Here is a 10,740-nt window from a genome sequence, read left to right on the forward strand (position 1 = left end):
TTCTTGAAATTATGCCTCTTATTTGCGAAACTCTAAACACAAATCCACAACTCCTAACTCATTTCCCCAAACTTCCTATATTGAGGTCAAAATGAAGCTCTCCACTCAAAACAATTCAATCTTGCTGAAAAACCAAACTTTGCTTTCAGACATGACACACAAATCCTCAAAAACAAACACACTAAAAAACAGTTTTACACACTGATGAGATAAATTCAAAACAATACTACAAAAACAATACAAATAAAAAACTTTTCACATGATGAACACAACAAATCTATTCCTTTGCTTTTTGTTTTATTCCTTAATTTAAGTGTTTTATTCCTTAATTTAATGTACTGTAGAGTACAGTACAAAACAGCAAACAACAACAAAATATAATTTTTCTGCCCAGCATCCTGTCTTTGGTCTGGGACAGGCCAAAGAACCTCTTCAGCATCACAGGCTAAATTAGCCCTGGCCAGGAGCAGGGGTAAAATCCTCTTGCATGCCTGATCCAACCCTGGCCCTCATCAACTAAAATATATGAGACTGCTTGTTTTCTCGCCCTTGCTCTTCCTCTGTCTCTTCCACGTTGTCGTTGTCATCCACCTTCTTCTCCTCCTCTTCCTCTTTCACCTCCTACTCTTCCTCTTCAAAATTACACATTACTGTATGTGGGATACTGATTGAAAAAGACTGGATAGGATTCACAGTTACACTTGTACTGTACTAGTGGTCTAAGAAAAAAAATAAAAATGCATTACAGTGTCATTGTGAAACAGCAAAGAAAAAGAAATATGGGCACAAAGGTAAAAATAAAAATTAGAAAGTCTACTGTCAGATTTTGTAACTCCTGCGTTGTCCTCTGTCTATATACAGTATGCTTTCCAATTGAAGGTTCAAGAGATGTACCTTTGAGCTATTTCAGAGAACTGCTTTATCATTGGTTGATATACATTATCTTCATTAGTGAAAGTCAAGATTCACTTGAATAATTCATGGCAAATTTACAAAAAGTCTAATAGAAATTTGTAGAATATATGATTGACAGTTTAGGACAACTAGATCAAAAATTTTGCATTTAGGTAATGACTTATACGATGAGCTAATGACTTGATGTTTTGAGGGGTCAAACTATTGCACAGAGAACTATATCATACATTTTGAGCAACATGACAATAGCAACTGATGATGTGGGAAACCGCAGACAAATGTATCTAATCAGTTGTATGAATGTACCAAAGCAATCACAACTTGATCAGAAGAATGAGAAGCTTTTTATGATGTGCACAAGAGACTAGATGATGTGGATGTTGAACAAGTAGTTTTGACAATTTCATTTCTGATCTGAGAAATGCACCAAAGTGACTGAGAAAAACTGTAAGCTGACTTTGGCTTCTTTTAGGTTCTGATTGGTGTGTGCTAAATTTGGACTCCTAGTGTTTCCACTTGGATTATTGTGTGCTACTTGAGCTCAAACTTCACAGATTGAGTGAACAATGTTGAATGCTTGTGCTTTCTAAATGACCACATGGTGTAAGCACTGAGAAATGTAGGGGTTTGTGTGTGAGGTTTTGCAGTAACAGTTCACCAAATATAACTCATGTGTCAAAGCAGGGAATAGTGTTTATTGTTTAGGGAAATGGGTGTGCTTTTTCAAAAATGGCGTTATAGTTTTGAAATTTTAGTTCAAAAGACTGGTTATAGTGTTTTAGCAATTGAGAAAAACTGTAATGCATCGTGTTTCCTTCTAGAGCATCAGTTTACAGAGCGTTTGAACCTTCTGTAACAGTCCCTCAGTTGTCCTCAGTGTGAAAAGATGGATCTCAAAATCAGTCATTGTTGGCAAGGGTTCAAATACACAAAAATGCTGAAAAACTAAAGAATCTGTGGGACCTGAATGACTTTTCTGAAGAACAGCGGGCAATTTAACTGTTGAACAACTATCACTAAACAAAAAACACAGCTGTGGATCATTCAGGTAACAACAGTTTTAAGAATCAATTGTAGTCTATGTAAACTTTTAAGCACTGTAACTTTTATAAATTCAACTATTATTTTCTCTTGTGGACAACGTTGTGTTAGTTTTTGGTTCCCAGAACATTCCCGGAACATTCTCAGGAACTTCTGGAAACCAAAAATTGTTAGCTGGGTTGCGGTTTCCTTCTTTAGTATATTCATGGGAACAAACAAATAAATAAGTGTGCCAACTAAATACAGGAGATTAGGTTAGATAAGATTAGATATATGTGTTGGTTGGTTCATAAATAAATGGGCTACCAAAAAAGTCAGTTTGTAAGTTTGGTGAGCAGTACAAAACAGTGTTTTCACCATGCCTCAATAATATTGCTGGCACAGGCACTGAATGTAAACAATGCCATTGAACTGAAAGGAACAACAAACTGGGAACTGATTATTGCTGCTGAAAATGGTCAGTTATCGTCATGTTTTGGGCTGTACTAATCGGTTGGACAGAGGAAAAACCTTTGGAGTACTGTATAGACTGCCAAAAGTCATAACAAATCAAAGAGTAGATTGCAAAAAACTGTCTGAAGAACAAAAGGCGTTTGTGGTTGGCCAAACTAAACCAGGATTTTCCAACGTTCATGTTTGTTCTTATCATTTCCAGTCAGGTAGGTGAAATATTAGGCTAATAACTTAATTAATACTGCTAGTATCTACCTTTACCACGGAACTTTAGTTTGTCCAAATATTGCGCCCTTACTAAGTCCTTCTCTATATGATTTAGCTGCTTCCACACGTTTTTTTCCTGTGGGTTAGACAGCATTAGCAGAACAACATATTCAGTAGTAACTTTACATTTACCGTGAAATTAAGGCTGTCGTTTACATCCAAGTATCTCCAATATAGCCTTGCATCCGGGTAACTGACCAAACTTGCGTAAGTTCAAATTGCCTGCGTGCCAATGTGCTTACTATTCATTCTAAATTATATGTGATATTAGTAATTTTCAATACTATTTAGGGCAGATAGGATGGATAGTATGCACATTGGGACGCAGGGCTAATTTCGTGAAAACAGAGGATGGTTTTAAGGCAGCAAAGCACAAAAACACAGCTATCGATGGAAGGTATTGTGATTTCTAACTCACAATTCTGTATTTTTTTCATCGCAATTGCGAGTTTATGTTCACAGACTTTTCTTCTGAGAATTACGTTTATGTCCAGCTATCCATTATAATTACGAGAATGGTATATTTACGATAGTGAATTCCACTCAATTACCTGCAGGGGGCCCTAAAGTCGCAAAAAATACACAGAAAAGTTAAAGAAGGCTAAGAAAAAAAGTTCACTAACATATTTTTTCACTAGTATCTTATTGAACACATTTAATTTTATTAATTCAGTGCTCGCCAAACACAAGTAACTTCCTTTTTTTTTACTTTAATGAAAAAAACATGTCCTCATGGTATTGTTTGTCAACTCTTATGGACAAATTAGGCAATGTGTAGAAAAAACAATAAATCATAAAAGAAAAAGAAAATCCTTGTTTCATTAGACAAAACAGACAAATGCCTGTCTTTACAGAACTGTTCACTAGGAGCAAATATTTTTCATCTGAAAATGTATTAAATACAATATCCAGATATATTATAAGGGTGGAAACATACATCAATAATGTTTATATGATTTTAACCTCCTGAGACCCGAGAGTTTGCCTGGTGTGCATTTTATAATTGTTCTATAATTGTTTTTGTACAGGAAGTAGTTTTTGCATAAAAGGATGTCCTCATGTGAGGACAGTGGGTCTATCATAACTTTATGGAAATATTATTTGCTGTTGGGGCCAGAAGGTCCTAATTAGTCAAAATTCAAAATTTCAGCTTAATACAATAAGTAGTTCTCTCAAAAATGAATGTCCTCATACAAGTACAGTGGGTCTATCTTACTGTATGACACAAATAGACTCCATTGGTAAAAAAGTTCATTTGACACATTTTCACAGTTTATTTGAAAATGTAAACATCAGAGTGTATAGCCTACATAAAATGTAAACAGCCTGAAACATGGCTAATAAAAAAGCTAAAGTGCAAACTGTAACTGTAACAGTCCAAAAACAGTTGAATTCAGCAAAGCAGCCTTTGAACAGTGGCTTTTTTTCTAACTAGCTCCCTCTATCTTTCCAGCCTGTCTGGAATAGCCCCTATTGGTCGGTGTGAAATGCTGCAAAGCAGTTCCGTTCACTTTGCAAGCACAGATGCACATTGCATGTCATGCATCGAACACGTGATTTCCCAGTGCAGCCTTGTACGGTGGCCGAGAGAGCTCAACGCGCTGCAACCTAAGAAAACGCATGCAAACTGAAAAAAACGACAACAAATAAAAAAGAACATCTTCATCAGTTTGACAACACAGGCGCTGCAAATCCTCGCAATGCAAACACAAATACGGAAACGCGCTGCAAACACAAAAAAGCGCTGCAAACACACGAACATGCTGCAAACAATAAAAAAGCGCTGCAAACACCAACAGCCACTCAACAAATAATCAGCTCCCAGATGGGTTATTAAGTTTAGATGGGTTTGTGTGTTTGCAGTGCTTTTTTATTGTTTGCAGCAAGTTTGTGTGATTGCAGCACTTTTTTGTGTTTGCAGAGCTTTTTTTTGTTTGCAGTGCTTTTTTTATTGTTTGAAGCACGTTCGTGTCTTTGCAGCACTTTTTTTGTGTTTGCAGCGCGTTTCCGTATTTGTGTTTGCATTTCGAGGATTTGCAGCCAAACTGATGAAGATGTTTTTTTATTTGTTGTCGTTTTTTTCTGTTTGCATGTGTTTTCTTAGGTTGCAGAGCATTGAGTTCTCTCGGCCACCGTAGCCTTGTGCTCTGCAACGCATGGGGTTTTTCAAGGCCACCATCTCCGAGTTGTCTGCAATTGCCATGAGCAGTCGTTCTGCTCTTGACAATGAAAGTTTCGCTGTAATGATAACATATTTTGTTGTAATTCTAGAATGATTTATCAGGATTCTAGCATGATTCACCTCGATAAACCATATTGTAGCATTATTTACTATGATTTACCATGTTTCAAGTGTGATTTACCATGATTTACTCTGCTCACACACACACACACAGAAAAATGTTGTTTTTTCAATGCTATTGCTATCCATCTAAATATTCCTAAGTTTAGCTAACCACATGGTAGAATAAATAACATTATATAGTCCCAATGTCCTCAAACGAGTGCTTCACATTTACTGATGTCCTCATATGATGCTAGAGACAGTATTGTACATAAATACATTTGTTTCATTCATATAACTTGAATAGATTTTTTACCTGGGTCATTTTTCTTTCGGGAACTGGTGTAGAACTTTTTTGCTGATATTCCAGCCATTTTCTTCTCACTGACAATGGTGTAATGTTGTGATATCACCACAAGATGGTGGGGGCAGTGTCCCTAAATGTGGCCAACTGCTCTAAGATTTACAAATTTGACTATCATTGTGGCAAGAGGCAAAATGTAATGTCTTCATATGAGGTCGCAGGGTCTCAGGAGACAAAATTTTGTTGATTTTTGTAAGATCATATACAGAGTTCACACTTTAAGTAACAGAACTGTAAAGAAAGTCCGGTGAACCTTTCAATTATTTTACCGCATCGTCAGCAATGTTACTCTACCTTACACTCTTAAAAATAAAGGTGCTTCAGGATGCCTTAGAAGAGCCCTTTTTGTCTAACTGATTTCATAAAGAACCTTTAATATCTGAAGAACCTCTGTTTCACAAAAAGTTCTTTGTGACGAAAGAAGGTTCTTCAGATTATAAAACGGTAAGAAAAAGATGGTTCTTTAAAGAACTTTTGACTGAATGGTTCTTTGTGGAACCCAAAAGGGTTCTTCTATGGCATTGCTGTGAAAAAAACTTTTAAAGCACCTTTATTTGTAGTTACTAAACTCTGAGTACTAACAGAGTTTGACGGTAACAGAATTGACCATTTTATTTATTTATTTATTTTTTGCCAAAAACATCACTTTCTAACACAAATGCTATGAGAACATGGCACGAATTTAATCATAATTAAAAGATGTTTAAAGAACACAAAGTATTCTGTTTTCCTTTTGATACTGTGGTAACAGTTTTGACACTTTATAAATTAACTCTTGGTGTTAGTACTTTTTAGAAAAAAAATATTTTTTTTCCAGAGAGAGCACATAAACTTCTCAGTGCTTCAGATCTTATCAGTGAGGGGAAAGTGACATCATTTCCTGTATCTTACATAGTTAGATAGTGGGAGATAATTCCACTAATTTGGGCAAAGTATAGTACGCTAACAGAGTTGACACAAGATTTAAGGACACACATTTTCATAAGGAAAACGTTATTTAAAAAACAACTGTTTTAGAACTAGTGACTATTAAATGACTACTTTTATAAATAATATGAATAAAATATTACCAAAAGAAAAGTACAATAAAATACTTTGATTACACAATTTACTATTTCAGACAAGAAGAAATCATCTTTTTCAGCTATTCAAGAAATGATTATATTGTTTTGTTCTGTAACATCTTGTAATTCATTATATAACACATTATAATAATTACAAATGTAACCATAAATTATAAATTATAGAATCATTCACATACAGGTGATAACGTACAATAGACATAAAAATATGTTATATTTTGGATGACTGTGACTGTAAATATAAAAGTTTAAAAAGTCAAATAGGTAAAAACATCTGATTTTTATATGATATAATATTAGGAGGCATCATAAACACTGAAATAGGCTCAAGGTTATGAGGTGTTAAAGTGGAGTGAATGCTGGGGCTTTGCTAGCACAGTTTGATGCTCGATCATGACAGCAATTAGCTCTCAGCTGTGTGTTAATGACAGGCCCACTTATTATCAGCCTATTACCAGAGCACACTGAAAAACACTTAGCGCTCATGACAATACCATCACAAGCACTGCGCAGCTAAAGGAGAACAGCAGGAGCACACCCTGTCTGCTCATCTCTCGTGGTTTACGTCAACAGACAATCACATTATAAAACTGGTGAAATCAAGGGGAAATTAGGTTTAATGTTAAAATGCTAGAAAACTGATCTGAAAACAGGAAGTTTTCAATTTCACATCTACTAATCTACTGGAATCGCTTTTTTCATGCATTACAAAGAGGAACAGTCAAACAAGCAATTATTATTAAGAAACCACAACTAGACCCTAGTGAGCTGGCAAATTACAGACCCATTTCTAAACTTCAGTTTATGTCTAAAATTTTTGAAAAAGTCGTGTCTGCTCAATTGTGCTTCTTCTTGTAAAAAAAAAAAAAGATCTCTATGAAGAATTACAGGCAGGTTTCAGGCCCCACCAGCAGAAACTGCACTTGTAAAAATTACAAATGACCAAGGCTGCATCTCATTGCTAGTTTTACTTTTTTATGATTTTATGATTATGACATACTTATAGTTCAATTGCAAAACTATACAGGTATTCAAGGACAGGCTTTAAGATGGTTCAGATCCTACCTGTCCAAATGCTTCCACTCTGTTTATTTAAATGGGAAGTCGTCTCTATTATCACCAGTAAAGTATGGAGTGCCACAAGGATCTGTCCTAGGTCCTCTGCTATTTTAATATACATGTTGTCCCTTGGTAATATTATTAGAAAATATGGGATTCGTTTCCACTGTTATGCAGATGGGTGCATCTCAATAAATTAGAATGCCGTGGAAAAGTTCATTTATTTCAGTAATTCAACTCAAATTGTAAAACTTGTGTATGAAATAAATTCAATGCACACAGACTGAAGTAGTTTAAGTCTTTGTTTCTTTTAAATGTGATGATTTGGCTCACATTTAACAAAAACCACCCACCAACAAATCAGAATATTTCATAAGACCAATAAAAAAAACATTTTTAGTGAACTGTCGGCCTTCTGGAATGTATGTTCATTTATATCTATATGTACTCAATACTTGGTAGGGGCTCATTTTGCTTTAATTACTGGCTCAATTCCACCTGGCATCTTTGACAGTGGCCTTCAGCTCATCTGCCTTTTTTGGTCCATCTTTTGGAGCTTTTGGTAGCTGGAAAATCAAATCAGCATTAAAAAAGCTGGTCAGCAGAAGGAAGCATGAAGTGCTCTAAAATTTCTTGGTAAATGAGTGCAGTGACTTTGGCAACTTCTTTGGCAATGAATGTTTGTGGCTTACCCTCCTTGTGAAGGGTGTCAATGGTTGTCTTCTGGACAACTGTCAAATCAGCAGTCTTCCCCATGATTGTGTAGCCTAAAGAACCAAACTGAGAGACCATTTTGAAGGCTCAGGAAAACGTTGCAGGTGTTTTGAGCTGATTAGCTGATTGGCATTAGCCTGGCGAGCCAGACTTACATCAAGATGTTTAGTCTGGAAACTCTCCATAGACGCGGCTTACTCCGAGGGGCGGGATAAACGGTTGTCTCTCAAAATCCCTATGCACGCAATAGGCTTTATGTCGAACGTCACATGACCAACCCCGGAAAACAGGTCTCATTGCTTCCGCTTGTCGGAGAACGTGTTAATAGCCGTAATAAATAATGGCGATATCGACGGACTTTTAAGGTAATCAGTTAAACAAGCCAGCTGTTTATTGTGGACGTTTCATTCGATATTTATATATAAATGTTAGTGAAAAGAATAAAAATTTAAAACTTTTATATATCAATCCACATATGTGATGGACATTGGTTATGATCATTTTTAGTGTCTACTTTGAATGAATCTTGAGTAAATCATGTTCATATTTAAAGAGGGATATGCAAAACGCGTGAACCGGAAGCAACGAGACCTGTTTAGCAGAAAACGGAAGCCTGTTGGGCATAACCCCTATAGGATAGCGCTTCAACCAATCAGACTCCCGTATAGCAACTGACATCGGCCGCTTCGAATGTCCCCCTGGTCGCCTTTGCCAAGTTGCATGGCCTTAAGTCCAAATTTTGTAGCCTCCTTTAACTGGTCCTCTATAAGCGCTATCAATGGTGAAACAACAATCACAAGCGGGTTGTGGCTGAGTCCCATGCGTTTTCCCACCAGCGGAGCTAATTGGTATATTAAGCTTTTTCCGTATCCAGTCGGCAAAACTCCAAACACATCTTCCTTTTTTAAAAATGACTTAAGTGCCGTTCTTTGCTCGTTTCTTAAAGAAAAACTTAACTCCAAGTCCTCCAGAGTCGCGGCCAAAGCCGATTCGAAAGACCGCTGTTCGACAGCTGCAGCCGCCATTCTTTGTTTTTCAAGTAGCAGCCGTCGCAACTCTGTCGTCATATGTTAAGCCCGCCCCGCCTACTCTATACGCGTTGTGATTGGCCTGACCCAATTTGGGTTTTTGCAGCTAGAAGGTCTATTCATGGGTACCAAAGACGTCACTTCCGCTATGCTCGCCGCCATGTTTGTGTCCGATATGACAACAGACACAGCGCATCTCAATGAGATTTAATAATAAATTGAAATAAGAAATTACTTTTTACTACTACTTCCCACACTGTGTATTTGACTTGATTGTATGTTTAGGACAAAAAGTGTAAATTGTTGTGAACGTAGTCGCTCGATGAAGGCTTTAAGACCTTGAAGAATCCTCTGCCGGCTGGTCACTAACTTACTTCACAGCGAACGGGACTCGCGCTGACGGCACTAATTCCCACAGTCCGCGCTTAGGTGTCGGCAAATTAGTTTTGGCGAATGCAAAAAAATGAGATTATTGAGCATAAGCGCAACATCCAGCAAGCCAAGAAAACATAAAATATACCTGAGGGAAGACGTCTTTCACGTCTTGTGTATTCCTAAAACTGGATCTCATTATTGAAGCACAAATTCAAGCACCAAAAGCATGAGATTTCTTTATTTAAAATATGCATTTTTATTCATTCAAGCTATATGGCTGCAATAACATTTTAGTTTAATTTAGTTTATTACACCACTTGTGCAGCCAGTCACAATTCACAATGGTACCATTTACTTGGGACGATGGTTTGTGTGTAACTTGTGTGCCATTTTTGTATGACAAATCATTTTTAGAGTAATTGTACATCAATAGTTTTAGCAAAACAAATATGATTATTTTTGAGAACCCTTTTACATGTATATACTTTACTGCAGGCGTTGCAATGACGAACGCTATGTAGTACAATAGTTTAGCGTTTATTATTTAATTTTCATAATTCACTAAACACCGCATAATCTAAAACACCTTCAACTATAAAACACTCTTGCTCTTAAGCCAAATGAAAACAAATAATTTACGGCATCTGGGTGTACTGTAAGTCACTATTCTCTGCATTAGCACTGTTTTGAACTTGCTCTTTGAATGCTTTCTTGTTTACTAAATCTTTGGACTTACGAGTTGATCGGTTCAAAATGATGTAATCGCAAAAAAATGTTTCTTTTCATTTTAAGGCATTATTTTCGTTATAATGTACTGATTCACAATCTTAGTCAATATTTAATTATTATTCCAGTACTCTTATTGTGCCGAAAAAAAAACCCTGCTTTGGAAAGCACCTGCGTGAATGACACCGGTACGCTATATGCATACCGACCCACTTCGAGCACTGCTGAGATCTAATAAAACTGTTGTTAGTTTTTTTTTTCTGATGACTGTTTTTACAGCTAACTGAACAACATATCCCGGGCATATTGTATACTTGTTGTGAACAGTCTGGGAGTTTTGTTGATCTTCCTCTGGTAGTTGCGGCTGCTGTGACCATAGACTGAAACAGGTAGCGCGGACACAAAAATGGCGGCGATAAACTACAGTGACGT

The sequence above is a fragment of the Garra rufa genome, chromosome 23, assembly GCF_049309525.1.
Source record: "Garra rufa chromosome 23, GarRuf1.0, whole genome shotgun sequence".
Classification (NCBI taxonomy): domain Eukaryota; kingdom Metazoa; phylum Chordata; class Actinopteri; order Cypriniformes; family Cyprinidae; genus Garra; species Garra rufa.